Source organism: Ixodes scapularis, unplaced genomic scaffold (genome assembly GCF_016920785.2).
Source record: "Ixodes scapularis isolate PalLabHiFi unplaced genomic scaffold, ASM1692078v2 PGA_scaffold12__126_contigs__length_90152505, whole genome shotgun sequence".
Classification (NCBI taxonomy): domain Eukaryota; kingdom Metazoa; phylum Arthropoda; class Arachnida; order Ixodida; family Ixodidae; genus Ixodes; species Ixodes scapularis.
Window position 1 is genome coordinate 62,447,389 of NW_024609838.1, and position 14,452 is coordinate 62,461,840.

Consider the following 14,452-nt stretch of genomic DNA (forward strand, 5'->3'; position numbering starts at 1 on the left):
TGCAAGGGTTATACCCTTACGTGGAATTAGCGAATTGGGTACGAAAATAAGAATTATTGTTCCAAGATTTGCCGTAAAATTATTTTAGAGGCGTACTTTGCATGCTTATGTTTTCCTCAGTTAAAAAGCACCAGTATGGACTCACCACGTTGTGTATAACACGTCCTTTCTCTGGTATCATTTTTCTCCAGTAATTACATGAAACGATATAATGAAAACTGATTCAGTAAGTATATTTCTTAAGCAGAACCATTTGGTAACAAAATATAAGGCACAACTTAACCTGGTTGTGCCGTATACTTTGTTATATCGCCGTCTGCAATATATTGTTTTTTTTTTTTATGTATTTCCCTCGCTGAAGGTACATCATGTAAACTTTGTGAAACCCTTCACGCCCAACGTAAAGTGAATATAGAAAGAGGCATTCTTTTAAGTGTACACTTAAAAAATTATACAGAGCATAAATGATACACCTACTTTTTTTGTAATTGTATCACGAAAAATATATTTGTGCAATATTTACGTTCACATGACTACTGGATTGGCTTGGCTTCTCGGCCGAACGAGCTCGCAAGCCTAGTGTCTACCTTTCGCGACGTCCCGTGCGTCTGGTCTAGCGTCTCACACCGCCTGCTAGTCCTGCGAGCAGACGTGCGGCAACCACCGGCATATCGTCCTGTTTCACCACCGTCTATCGTCGTCTGCAATGCCCGTTAGATGCGTACATGGAAGCTGAGCGTCGGCGTTTGCTTTCGCCTTCGTCTGTCCGCTTTTCCGCCCCCGCCTAAAAACTTCTGAAGGCTCGCAAGACGCGACCATGAAAGCGCAGTTCTAGCGTTCCATCAAGCACAAGCCACAGTCAAACAGAAGAGTGTCAGCGTCTCTGGAAGCGCGGTAAAAAGCGAGTGAGAGGAATACAAAAATATGAATCTAGTTTTTCTGTTCTCATTTTTCGCACGGTATCAGCGAGCATGTTGGGCGAGCGCCACGACGCACAATTAACCCCTTAACCAGTTCTAACAAGCTCTAGCTGGTCAAACTGCGGCCGTCCCAGAACATCTCTGGACAAGTATATTGACCCCGTTGCTAGGGCCGTTGTTACGGGCATTATGAAAAGGGTTCGACGTGAGGTTATAATTCGTGTGATAATGAAGTAAATAATTTATTATAAACATTGTGTCTTTTCAGTATCTAATCATGGAGACTTGTTTTCTATCCTCTCAGTGCTATTAGCGGCGAGATGTTTTAGTGGCACCCTCCTACGGTTCCCCCTGGTGACGTCATTACCTTGCAAACAACAAGTTCGATGGTGTTTGTAAATAGCATGGTGGAAGCTTGAAATCATTGCGCTCTCAAAGGAACACTGCCAACACCGTCAAAACTAAAGTTCCTTCATTCCTCTTTTTTCCGTCGATGGTAAATCCTTTTCTGATGTCATAGTCAGCGTTCGGCCAATCGCGGAAGGCCGACCACAGCGACGCTTTCGGTCGCGCACGTCGCCAGTGAACCGATGATAAAATCCAGTGAAGTTTCACAGCCGGTTTTGTCTTCTTTGCAGACGACACGATGACTTCGAGTGTTCACTTATGTTTCTCTGCATGAGTATGCGATTGCGGTAAATTAAGTTGGTAACGATCGACCTAACTCCAATTCTCGGGTCAGCGTTCTCTGGGATTTTGTAAGCGAAGAGCGCCCGTGCACAGCTTTGATCGACGCTCAATGTGCAAAAGCGCGCGAAGACTGACGTGCCGTGGCTTCTGCAATATTTGACGAGGGTAAAAGCACTGTGAAGACGAATCACAAACGAGAACCTGAAATGTATGAACGTCGAAGTGCCGGAAAACACACGATTCCATGAATTCTGACGTCACACAGGTTGCTTGAGTGCACATTCGTGTGATAAAACCAGACATATAAAGCATTCGAATTTGAATATAACATATCTTCAAGTTACCTGATGTTTTTATTTAGCATTTCTAATTAGAGTCTTACAAAAAACGTAAAAATTTCTTCCTCAGTTTGGGGATTATAAGCAGGTACGAACACAAACCTGTATTGCGAGCCTGGAAACAAAGATTTCGCTCTCGAGCCGATCATCTCAGGGTCAAAATAATGGCTCCTTCATTGAAATGCTCGTCAAATGCAAAAATTAAAAAAAGATGGCTGACGCTGCTTTGATACGGTGTTTTAAACAGATGCTTCTCTCGCTGTATGTTTAGCAGATCTTAATATGCGTGATTATTTTCGTCAGACTGTACCCCGTATCGCACGTGAATACGATTAACTTTTTATCAACCTGGATGCGTTTTAATAGACCTGCCATATTTCCAATAAATATAAGAGCAAACTCTATCATTATGCCATCGATTCAAACTGTTGGAGACGGCATACCTCACTCATCACTAGTGCGTTTGCCGTCTGCAGAATCCTCACGAGGCGTTTGTAGGAGCGAAAGTTGCAGTCGCAAATATTTCAGAAGCAGTCGATTCTCGACAAACTTACGTCGTAAAATTTTGACTGCTCATATCTATTATTTTTATTCGTTTCAAATGAATCTTCGATTTTGGAACGATGGTTCTTTTGAAGCGAAACCTTGTGCCATGTATTCGTTCATAACAACGCCCCCAACGGTTTCTTTAGAGTGGTGGCGTCACACTTACGGCGTCTATAGCCAGTGCCCCCTGTATACATTTAGTGCCTGTCAAAAGGTCCTTAAATCCTGTCCCATGTATTCGTTCATAGCAACGCTCCCAACGGTTTCATTGGAGCGGTGGCGTAACACTTTCGGGGTCAATAGTCAGTGCCCCCTGTATACTTTTAGTGCCTGGCAAAAGGTCCTTAATCCTGTCCCATGAATTCGTTCATATCAACGCTCCCAACGGTTTCTTTGGAGCGGTGGCGTGACACTTACGGGGCCAATAGCCAGTGCCCATTGTATACTTTTAGTGCCCGGCAAAAGGTCCTTAAATCTTGTCCCATGTATTCGTTCATATCAACGCTCCCAACGGTTTCTTTGGAGCGGTGGCGTCACACTTACGGGGCCAATAGCCAGTGCCCATTGTATACTTTGAGTGCCCGGCAAAAGGTCCTTAAATCTTGTCCCATGTATTCGTTCATAGCAACGCTCCCAACGGTTTCTTTGGAGCGGTGGCGTAACACTTTAGGGGTCAATAGTCAGTGCCCCCTGTATACTTTTAGTGCCTGGCAAAAGGTCCTTAAATCCTGTCCCATGTATTCGTTCATATCAACGCTCCCAACGGTTTCTTTGGAGCGGTGGCGTCACACTTACGGGGCCAATAGCCAGTGCCCATTGTATACTTTTAGTGCCCGGCAAAAGGTCCTTAAATCCTGTCCCATGTATTCGTTCATATCAACGCTCCCAACGGTTTCATTGGAGCGGTGGCGTCACACTTACGGGGCCAATAGCCAGTGCCCATTGTATACTTTTAGTGCCCGGCAAAAGGTCCTTAAATCTTGTCCCATGTATTCGTTCATAGCAACGCTCCCAACGGTTTCATTGGAGCGGTGGCGTAACACTTTCGGGGTCAATAGTCAGTGCCCCCTGTATACTTTTAGTACCTGGCAAAAGGTCCTCAAATCCTGTCCCATGTATTCGTTCATATCAACGCTCCCAACGGTTTCTTTGGAGCGGTGGCGTCACACTTATGGGGCCAATAGCCAGTGCCCATTGTATACTTTTAGTGCCCGGCAAAAGGTCCTTAAATCCTGTCCCATGTATTCGTTCATATAAACGCTCCCAACGGTTTCATTGGAGCGGTGGCGTCACACTTACGGGGCCAATAGCCAGTGCCCATTGTATACTTTTAGTGCCCGGCAAAAGGTCCTTAAATCCTGTCCCATGTATTCGTTCATAGCAACGCTCCCAACGGTTTCATTGGAGCGGTGGCGTAACACTTTCGGGGTCAATAGTCAGTGCCCCCTGTATACTTTTAGTACCTGGCAAAAGGTCCTTAAATCCTGTCCCATGTATTCGTTCATATCAACGCTCCCAACGGTTTCTTTGGAGCGGTGGCGTCACACTTACGGGGCCAATAGCCAGTGCCCATTGTATACTTTTAGTGCCCGGCAAAAGGTCCTTAAATCTTGTCCCATGTATTCGTTCATAGCAACGCTCCCAACGGTTTCTTTGGAGCGGTGGCGTAACACTTTCGGGGTCAATAGTCAGTGCCCCCTGTATACTTTTAGTGCCTGGCAAAAGGTCCTTAAATCCTGTCCCATGGATTCGTTCATATCAACGCTCCCAACGGTTTCTTTGGAGCGGTGGCACACTTACGGGGCCAATAGCCAGTGCCCATTGTATACTTTTAGTGCCCGGCAAAAGGTCCTTAAATCCTGTCCCATGTATTCGTTCATAGCAACGCTCCCAACGGTTTCATTGGAGCGGTGGCGTAACACTTTCGGGGTCAATAGTCAGTGCCCCCTGTATACTTTTAGTGCCTGGCAAAAGGTCCTTAAATCCTGTCCCATGTATTCGTTCATATCAACGCTCCCAACGGTTTCTTTGGAGCGGTGGCGTCACACTTACGGGGCCAATAGCCAGTGCCCATTGTGTACTTTTAGTGCCCGGCAAAAGGTCCTTAAATCCTGTCCCATGTATTCGTTCATATCAACGCTCCCAACGGTTTCTTTGGAGCGGTGGCGTCACACTTACGGGGTCAATAGTCAGTGCCCCCTGTATACTTTTAGTGCCTGGCAAAAGGTCCTTAAATCCTGTCCCATGTATTCGTTCATATCAACGCTCCCAACGGTTTCTTTGGAGCGGTGGCGTCACACTTACGGGGTCAATAGTCAGTGCCCCCTGTATACTTTTAGTGCCTGGCAAAAGGTCCTTAAATCCTGTCCCATGTATTCGTTCATATCAACGCTCCCAACGGTTTCTTTGGAGCGGTGGCACACTTACGGGGCCAATAGCCAGTGCCCATTGTATACTTTTAGTGCCTGGCAAAAGGTCCTTAAATCCTGTCCCATGTATTCGTTCATATCAACGCTCCCAACGGTTTCTTTGGAGCGGTGGCTTCACACTTACGGGGTCAATAGTCAGTGCCCCCTGTATACTTTTAGTGCCTGGCAAAAGGTCCTTAAATCCTGTCCCATGTATTCGTTCATATCAACGCTCCCAACGGTTTCTTTGGAGCGGTGGCGTCACACTTACGGGGTCAATAGTCAGTGCCCCCTGTATACTTTTAGTGCCTGGCAAAAGGTCCTTAAAGGGCCCATGAAACGATTTTTGGGTTGGGATAAATCATTTTGGATTGGGATTTTACTAATAGCACATCGTTCAGTGAACCAAAAGAAAAAAAGTAGAAAGTCAAAAGCGTGACTTTCAGTGCGAAAATTTGAAAACAGAGCGGACTATTTCGTACCTCCTCCCCTTCGCAACCTCTCTGCCTTTTCACTGTGATACATCCGCGGTCCCAAAAGCGCGTCGTCGGGTCCAAACTGACGTCACACGCAACCGGACCTCACTTATTCCCTTCACCCCTAAGCTGACATTGCGGTGGAAGCTACGCGCTTGCCGGACCAATCAGCCGCCTCCCTTTCATCACCTGACTTCATTCTCTGCAGCCACATTTGCCACGCTCACGTGGCAAGTGTGGCTGGCCCAACGAGCACATAGCTTCAACAGCACTGTCAGCTTCGGAATGAACGGGGTGGGGAAAGCAACATTTGTCTGAATTTTGAGCGACGGGCTAATCTTCTAGGGGGAGAATGGATGTGTCCGGATTACACAAACGAGGGTGCGAGCAAGAGGGGGCTCCCCCTTTTCGTCTTCTTTAACTGTTTGGTGGAATGCGCGATTTATGAGTTGAGGAGGAAAGCTGAACTGGAAAAAGTTGGAAAAGCGTTTCATGACCCCTTTAAATCCTGTCCCATGTATTCGTTCATATCAACGCTCCCAACGGTTTCTTTGGAGCGGTGGCACACTTACGGGGCCAATAGCCAGTGCCCATTGTATACTTTTAGTGCCTGGCAAAAGGTCCTTAAATCCTGTCCCATGTATTCGTTCATATCAACGCTCCCAACGGTTTCTTTGGAGCGGTGGCGTCACACTTACGGGGTCAATAGTCAGTGCCCCCTGTATACTTTTAGTGCCTGGCAAAAGGTCCTTAAATCCTGTCCCATGTATTCGTTCATATCAACTCTCCCAACGGTTTCTTTGGAGCGGTGGCGTCACACTTACGGGGTCAATAGTCAGTGCCCCCTGTATACTTTTAGTGCCTGGCAAAAGGTCCTTAAATCCTGTCCCATGTATTCGTTCATATCAACGCTCCCAACGGTTTCTTTGGAGCGGTGGCACACTTACGGGGCCAATAGCCAGTGCCCATTGTATACTTTTAGTGCCTGGCAAAAGGTCCTTAAATCCTGTCCCATGTATTCGTTCATATCAACGCTCCCAACGGTTTCTTTGGAGCGGTGGCACACTTACGGGGCCAATAGCCAGTGCCCATTGTATACTTTTAGTGCCTGGCAAAAGGTCCTTAAATCCTGTCCCATGTATTCGTTCATATCAACGCTCCCAACGGTTTCTTTGGAGCGGTGGCGTCACACTTACGGGGTCAATAGTCAGTGCCCCCTGTATACTTTTAGTGCCTGGCAAAAGGTCCTTAAATCCTGTCCCATGTATTCGTTCATATCAACGCTCCCAACGGTTTCTTTGGAGCGGTGGCACACTTACGGGGCCAATAGCCAGTGCCCATTGTATACTTTTAGTGCCTGGCAAAAGGTCCTTAAATCCTGTCCCATGTATTCGTTCATATCAACGCTCCCAACGGTTTCTTTGGAGCGGTGGCACACTTACGGGGCCAATAGCCAGTGCCCATTGTATACTTTTAGTGCCCGGCAAAAGGTCCTTAAATCCTGTCCCATGTATTCATTCATAGCAACGCTCCCAACGGTTTCTTTGGAGCGGTGGCGTAACACTTTCGGGGTCAATAGTCAGTGCCCCCTGTATACTTTTAGTGCCTGGCAAAAGGTCCTTAAATCCTGTCCCATGTATTCGTTCATATCAACGCTCCCAACGGTTTCTTTGGAGCGGTGGCGTCACACTTACGGGGCCAATAGCCAGTGCCCATTGTGTACTTTTAGTGCCCGGCAAAAGGTCCTTAAATCCTGTCCCATGTATTCGTTCATATCAACGCTCCCAACGGTTTCTTTCGAGCGGTGGCGTCACACTTACGGGGCCAATAGCCAGTGCCCATTGCAGACATGTACAAATTACTCAAAAAAGTAGTTAAGTTAAGTTACTGAGTATCGACGCCAAAAGTAATTGGAGTAGAGTAGAAATTACGCATTCGTAATAGTAATTGAGTAAACTAATAACTACTGTAAAAAGTAGCGAGTTACTTTGAAGTTACTTTCGAAGTTACTTTTTTATATATTTGTGGTAGCAAAATGAGCAGCAGCTTTGCTCAATGAAAAACCCTGCGAGCCTAAAATAAATGCAGTCTATTTATGGCCTGTGTTTTCGCCAAATAGTTTACTCGCTCGCAGAAGCAATTGACTTTCAAAGTTCTTGATAGGAGAGTTTTCCCCTGTTCCTTCTAAAGACGTCCCCAGCGAAGCTAAATAGACGTTCCATCGACGGGCTGGATGGAACGGCAGCGTTGAATTTGAGAAACAGACTGTGCAGGGTCGGGTAAGCGAGTGTCGGCATCTTAGGTGTCCATGACAAAACTTGTGAGGTTTGCCTCGAGTAGAGGGTCTTTAATAACAAACTTTCCTCCTTTTTTTTTTCTTCGTCAAGTTGAGATTGTTATGTCTGGCCCCTCTTCATTCCGACGTCGTTCAGTGAGTACGCTGAGCGAGTGCACCAGACCGTCAAGGGTTCAAGTCTCGCGCCACGACGATGAGATCATCCGGACGACTGCGCGTCCCGTTGTAGTGCTAGTGCTACGCTACTGAAAAAACAAATTGTTTTGGTTTAACAGATAATGGCTAACGCCGGGTCCAACAGAAGGATCTCCCAAGGATAACTCGCAACCCTCGCCGGCGACTACAATATTCTGACGCGCCTGAATCATTTTTAACAAAGAGGAGGCCTCCCAGGCATGGATGGTCGGAAGGACGCGAAGGATTACATGAACAAGTATCGTCGCTCGTATGCAGTTGCAGCTGTAAGCGGGAACGTGCTCCCATGAACGGATTATCCGTACCAGGGTTTGTGCGCGGGGGAGTCCGGCTTTGCAAAGGCGTATGCGCTGACGACAAGGCGTTCAGCTGCGAGGTCATTCCAGTGGCGCCTCCCATGGAACCTACCGTTTGAGTCGGAACTCACTAAAGACAGACAGCACGAAAACAACAACTCTCAGAGTGCCCCGTCTTTCACGGTTGCAGCTGGAAACGCGGCGCCTGCGTGCATTACCGGATTAGGTCAATACCCGACCAAGGCTTGTTAAGCATGTCTTCCTGCGTTCGTGCGTGCCGGTTTTATGCTTTGGCTGCTCGTCGCCACCTTGGCCCAAGGACGCCTTCCCGAACAAGAGGGCCCCTTGTTCGGGAATGCCACTTCATCTGCCGGCGTCTTATTCATTTCTGCGCTCAAACTTTCGTGATGGGCAAAATTAGCACTATATAATTTCGAAAGTAGTTAGTAATTTGAGTAGAAGTTACCTGAAAAAAGTAGTTAAATTAAACTACTAATTACCCAAATCAAGTTGTAATTGAAAGTTACCAAGTTACTCGAAAAAGTAGTTAAACTACAGTAGTTTGAGTGGAGTAGTTGAACTACGTCCAAGTCTGGCCCATTGTATACTTTTAGTGCCCGGCAAAAGGTCCTAAAATCTTGTCCCATGTATTCGTTCATAGCAACGCTCCCAACGGTTTCTTTGGAGCGGTGGCGTAACACTTTCGGGGTCAATAGTCAGTGCCCCCTGTATACTTTTAGTGCCTAACAAAAGGTCCTTAAATCCTGTCCTATGTATTCGTTCATATCAACGCTCCCAACGGTCTCTTTGGAGCGGTGGCGTCACACTTACGGGGCCAATAGGCAGTGCCCATTGTATACTTTTAGTGCCCGGCAAAAGGTCCTTAAATCCTGTCCCATGTATTCGTTCATAGCAACGCTCCCAACGGTTTCATTGGAGCGGTGGCGTAACACTTTCGGGGTCAATAGTCAGTGCCCCCTGTATACTTTTAGTGCCTGGCAAAAGGTCCTTAAATCCTGTCCCATGTATTCGTTCATATCAACGCTCCCAACGGTCTCTTTGGAGCGGTGGCGTCAACACTTACGGGGCCAATAGCCAGTGCCCATTGTATACTTTTAGTGCCCGGCAAAAGGTCCTTAAATCCTGTCCCATGTATTCGTTCATATCAACGCTCCCAACGGTTTCTTTGGAGCGGTGGCGTCACACTTACGGGGCCAATAGCCAGTGCCCATTGTATACTTTTAGTGCCCGGCAAAAGGTCCTTAAATCTTGTCCCATGTATTCGTTCATATCAACGCTCCCAACGGTTTCTTTGGAGCGGTGGCGTCACACTTACGGGGCCAATAGCCAGTGCCCATTGTATACTTTTAGTGCCCGGCAAAAGGTCCTTAAATCCTGTCCCATGTATTCGTTCATAGCAACGCTCCCAACGGTTTCATTGGAGCGGTGGCGTAACACTTTCGGGGTCAATAGTCAGTGCCCCCTGTATACTTTTAGTGCCTGGCAAAAGGTCCTTAAATCCTGTCCCATGTATTCGTTCATATCAACGCTCCCAACGGTTTCTTTGGAGCGGTGGCGTCAACACTTACGGGGCCAATAGCCAGTGCCCATTGTATACTTTTAGTGCCCGGCAAAAGGTCCTTAAATCCTGTCCCATGTATTCGTTCATATCAACGCTCCCAACGGTTTCTTTGGAGCGGTGGCGTCACACTTACGGGGCCAATAGCCAGTGCCCATTGTATACTTTTAGTGCCCGGCAAAAGGTCCTTAAATCTTGTCCCATGTATTCGTTCATATCAACGCTCCCAACGGTTTCTTTGGAGCGGTGGCGTCACACTTACGGGGCCAATAGCCAGTGCCCATTGTATACTTTTAGTGCCCGGCAAAAGGTCCTTAAATCCTGTCCCATGTATTCGTTCATATCAACGCTCCCAACGGTTTCTTTGGAGCGGTGGCGTCACACTTACGGGGCCAATAGCCAGTGCCCATTTTATACTTTTAGTGCCCGGCAAAAGGTCCTTAAATCTTGTCCCATGTATTCGTTCATAGCAACGCTCCCAACGGTTTCTTTGGAGCGGTGGCGTCACACTTACGGGGTCAATAGCCAGTGCCCCTTGTATATTTTTAGTGCCTGGCAAAAGGTCCTCAAATCCTGTCCCATGTATTCGTTCATAGCAACGCTCCGTATGGTTTCTTTGGAGCGGTGGCGTCACATTTACGGGGTCAATAGCCAGTGCCCCTTGTATATTTTTAGTGCCTGGCAAAAGGTCCTCAAATCCTGTCCCATGTATTCGTTCATAGAAACGCTCCGTATGGTTTCTTTGGAGCGGTGGCGTCACATTTACGGGGTCAATAGCCAGTACCCCCTGTATAGTTTTAGTGCCCGGCAAAAGGTCCTCAAATCTTGTCCCATGTATTCGTTTATAGCAACGTTCCCAACGGTTTCTTTGGAGCGGCAGCGTCACACTTACGGGGTCAATAGCCAGTGCCCCTTGTATATTTTTAGTGCCTGGCAAAAGATCCTTAAATCCTGTCCTATGTATTCGTTCATAGCAACGCTCCCAACGTTTTCTTTGGAGTGGTGGCGTCACACTTACGGGGTCAATAGCCAGTGCCCCCTGTGTACTTATAGTGCTTGGCAAAAGGTCCTTAAATCTTGTCCCATGTATTCGTTCATAGCAACGCTCCCAACGGTTTCTTTGGAGCGGTGGCTTCACACTTACGGGGTCAATAGCCAGTGCCCCCTGTATACTTTTAGTGCCTGGCAAAAGGTTCTCGAATCCTGTCCCATGTATTCGTTCATAGCAAAGCTCCCAACGGTTTCTTTGGAGCGGTGGCGTCACACACCCAGGGTCAATAGCCAGTGCACCCTGTATACTTTTAGTGTCTGGCAAAAGGTCCTCAAATCTTGTCCCATGTATTTGTTCATAGCAACGCTCTCAACGGATTCTTTGGAGCGGTGGCGTCGAACTTACGGCGTCAATAGCCAGTGCCCCCTGTATACTTTTGTGCCTGGCAAAAGGTCCTCAAATCCTGTCCCACGTATTCATCCATAGCAACGCTCCCAACGGTTTCTTTGGAGCGATGGCGTCACACCTACGGGGTCAATAGCCAGTGCCCCTGTATACTTTTAGTGCCTGGCAAAAGGTTCTCTTGATACCCTCGCTTCTGCCATTCGTGATGAACGCGTGAGGGCGCCAGGTTAACAGGGAAGAACATCATCGTCAGGCGTAGGATGTTGTATTTGAATCTGGATTCTACGGCTTTCCCTTTTGTATCGGGTCATGAACGGTGAATTCTGAATCTAGCCAGTCACCTCCCCTGTGAGGGTCGCACTCTTTCGAGGCGCGATGGGGGATGGCGTGTAGACGAATGGTTCGCGTGTTAACCCACCCGGGCCCAAGTTTAACTGCTTCGCGCAGACAGCCTGCGGATGCCTCATTAAAAAAAAAGACAAAAAAAAAAAAAAACACGTCGCTTCGCGGCGCACCGCCGGCGGCCCACGCCCCGCTGTCGCCCATTGCACCTCCGAAAAATAAATTCTCCCCTGCAACCTCCCAGATATTACAGTGTTTCCAACTGCTCGATTGGAGTCACGTGGTCGCGTTTGTAATATGATCTACAAGGAGGGGAAGAAAGCGGTTATCGTCTGTAAGCGCCTTCGCCTTTGAGCCCGCTTTCCTTGACAGGCAACAATGCAATGGATCCGCACTTTCAAGCGCTCTATATGGTTTCAGTTGCTCCCTCTCTTAAATCTGAGCTCTCTGAGGACGCGCTGTGTCTACGGCGTCTGCTTTGGCAGCCTCGGTCCGTTTGGAGTTTGGCGCTCAGAGTTTGCGTCGTCTGCCTGCCATCGCCGGGAAGATTTGTTAAACTGGCCTACTGTTGTGACTCGTATAAAAAAAAAAAAGCCTTTTTTTTTCTCTTTTTGTGACGCCTTCGCTGGCATTCATTTGAGAGAAAAGTGGCTTGCTATGATCGAGCGATAAAACTGGACACTGAATGCGATGTCGTGCAACACCAAGGCATGAATGGAGCCCCAAAGAGCACGCCATCTACTTCTTCCGAAATAGCGGAAAGTTTAAACAATAAATAGCTAGGCTAATTTAAAGTGACAGAATTTCCTCATGGCCACATGCTTTTCGAAATGCGCGGGTGATATTCATTCATTTCGAAATACGCGCGTGATATTCATTCATCTGTCGCTCGAGCGTGGTTTCAAATTGAAGCAAACGGCAAGTCAGAAATTCACTTCCGGTAATGCATTTTTATAGAGTGCACTTTCTACTTGCGCTTAAATATCAGAGCAAACATCACAGATGATTTATACGTACAAGAATGCTGGGAACATTTCCCATCCACGCAGAGGAAAATATTGGTCAGTTACTGCGGATTTTTATTTCAATTAATGGCAGGAGAACGGTGCTAAAATGACTTCGCACATGTATTTGCGTACACTGTCCGAGACTGTTGACGCAAACAAGGCATCGGTGCTTTTCTGCCCGGGGGTTTACGTGCAAAAAAAAAAAAAAAAATGAAGGACATGTAGTAAACCAAGAGAGACGTCAAGAACCACGCACACTGGGTCAATACCAAGCAGTTCCTGCAAACCATAAAAATCAGGTAAAGCCAATCAACATTCGTTTCATTACCTCTGCTGCTCGCGGTTGCAAAGGTAAGTTTGTTCTCGCGTCCAGAAATCATATCTGCATGCTCGGAAACGTTTAAAATATGTAAAGGATAACTCTTACCGCCCGATAAATGAAGCACACACACAAAAAAAAAAACTTTTATTGTTTTCATATTTTTAGTGCTCTACGTTTCTTAACCGCATAAAGTGTGCGTCTTTTTAGTGGCAGTGAAATATCGCAAATTATTTATATTAGCCTCATCGAGATGTTGGCGCTCCGTGAACAAGTCCGTCCTTTCCGACTTTTGTTCATGTTTAGATTCGCCGCTTGTCTTTGCATACTTGCCATGAGACATAATACTGGACCCGTAACTCTGGAAAGTTATACACCGCTCACTGATTTCATAAACAGAGTAACTAAATAAATTTAATTTTTATAATGTTAATGGAGTTAACTACGACCCAAGTTACAAAGGTAATTCCTGTTATTCACTGGCGAAAAGGCAAAATGAACCCGCGTTTTGTCATGGCAATGCCACAAAGCATCTCAAAAGTGAACTGGTTCCTGTCTCTTTCAATCTGAAACCGGAAGTCTCATAGACGCTATCGCCAGTTAAACCTCTAGCGTACAGCATAATAACTACGTATCACACTTCAATCTTCTCTTTAACCAATAAGAACCGAGAAGCGATGCTTAGCTAGATAAGCACCTCTTGTCATGGTCAATATGCCTAAGCCCCCCCCCCCCCCCCCCCCCCCTTCCCAAAGTTCTGTATAACGGCGTAAAGGTTGATCAATGAAAAGTTTTTTTCGTGAAAGAACTTACAAAAAAAAAAAAAAAAAGCCCTTTCATGCAGGCCGTTAAAAAAAAAAAAAAACTTTTCTGGGCATTTTTGTGTTTCTTAAATACGAAATCGCACTGCTCATTCACAGTACAAGCGGCACGGTATGGACCGTAAACGTGATATTTACTTACGGGGACAAAATTATCAGTGACACGGCACAAGCGTGATCTAAGCACGTATTTACTTAAACATACACATGTTTCAACGACGTCTGCAGGCACGTTTGGTATGAGCAATTATCGGGAAGAGTCATTCAGTGAAATAACCAACCTAAGACTAATTGTCTTTTGTACGGTGTATTAGTCGCGTGATCGCGACTGCGTCCTATTCGTGTTCATCAATAATTTCGGATATATTCACGTTACCGAACGTATATCGATATCAACCTCGGTATCGACGAATCAAGTTAAAAAAAAAGATTAACTAAAAAAAAGTTTTGGATATACACATCGGAATATATTCATATCCTTACCCCTTAATCTTATTAACCTTTCGAGTTTAATATTTCCATTTCTTCCCCCATAAATAACTTCGTAAAAAATAAAAAAAAAATGCACTAGTAATGCCCCGCGTCCGTACGTGGCGACTCCCCGACGTGAACCTCCAGCGCCGCAGTATTCTTGGCGCCAGGAAGATCGGGCGCACGTACGCCCAAAACGAGCTGCGCCAAGAAAGACCGACGTGTGGAGGACGGCCGATCAGCGCCCGTTGTGCAACCATTGCGGGGAAGCCGGCCACATTTACCGTCGATGCCCCTACAGACAACTGGGCTGCGCGGGTTCCACCCAACGATCCGCGCCCAAGATACGACG